The sequence below is a fragment of the Montipora foliosa genome, chromosome 1 (assembly GCF_036669935.1).
Source record: "Montipora foliosa isolate CH-2021 chromosome 1, ASM3666993v2, whole genome shotgun sequence".
NCBI classification, from domain to species: domain Eukaryota; kingdom Metazoa; phylum Cnidaria; class Anthozoa; order Scleractinia; family Acroporidae; genus Montipora; species Montipora foliosa.
In genome coordinates this window covers 25,035,627-25,036,633 of record NC_090869.1, presented here as the reverse complement: position 1 = coordinate 25,036,633, position 1,007 = coordinate 25,035,627, and the positions used below count along the sequence as shown (strand labels likewise).

The following is a 1,007-nucleotide window of genomic DNA, read 5'->3' as shown; positions in this document are numbered from 1 at the left end:
TTTTGTGATGGTGATTAGTTCTACTTTACATATGAATGAAAACTAATATTCATAAGAAAAACTACGCACTTAAACTCGCTTTGAAGAGGAGGCAGGCATGAACCCAGAAATGGCCTATTGAACGCCACAAATACAGTATCGTTTAAAATATTTATGAACGTTTTAACATAGAATTGTAAATAGACTAGTTTTGGTATATTTAATATATGGCAAAGTCTTGAGATCGCCTTTAATTTCATGATTAGACCGCTTCTCAGAAGTACTGAACAACAGTCCGTCTAGGCAACGGGTTCCAAATATCGTCTTCACATATGCTGAAAATTTACAGAAGTTTTCTGTATCTGTTTATTTATCGGCTAGATTCTTACACCAATTACGGAGCTCTTAAGATAGCCAATCAGATATGGATACTGAAATCTCAGCAAACCCACGTAATATTGGGATTTCAAAATTTTACGACAATATTAGAAGAATGATCATGTTTTATCTCTGCTATTCCAAGACAGGAAATTGTTTACCTGGGTGACAATACATTCAGCGTTTAAATGTCGAATATAACTAAAGGTCTCCACAAGTCCGAAGTTTCGTTTTCACTCTCTAGAACCTCGTCCTCGCGAGCAGATTTCTACATGCAAATATTTGAGTTGTGGCTAGAAAAAGTCGAGACACTTAGTTGTGTTTATATAAGGTACCAAACGATATAAGGTAACAAACGATCTTACTAAAGTTTTACTAAGTTTGAATATGGTGTCACCAGAACAATTTTGCGGAAAGCTAACCATTTCGAGTCGGCGCTTAGACCTATCACTAGAGATAAGTGCCTAACCCAGCAGTTATTCTCTGGCTAAACAGAGCGTTGTTTATCTGCCAAAGCGGCTTAACCCTGATCTTGTCATGTATTTCCACGTCACCAAATGTTACACCTGTGTATGTGTCCCAAAGTATCTTACCTTATTTTGGAGTATCCATTACCAATTTTTATGTGACAGTGGGTGGATAAGAAATTA

General features: G+C 36.5%; 1 protein-coding gene across 1 annotated transcript in view; it reads left to right on the top strand.

Moving 5' to 3' along the window:
* Nucleotides 1-218, top strand: part of LOC137994576 (sodium/hydrogen exchanger 8-like) — a 19,817-nt gene extending 19,599 nt beyond the window's left edge. The window contains exon 17 of the mRNA XM_068840174.1: nucleotides 1-218. This exon is cut by the window's left edge and continues 434 nt beyond it. The gene's annotated coding sequence lies outside the window, so the exon portion shown is untranslated.
* Nucleotides 219-1,007: the final 789 nt, after the last annotated feature.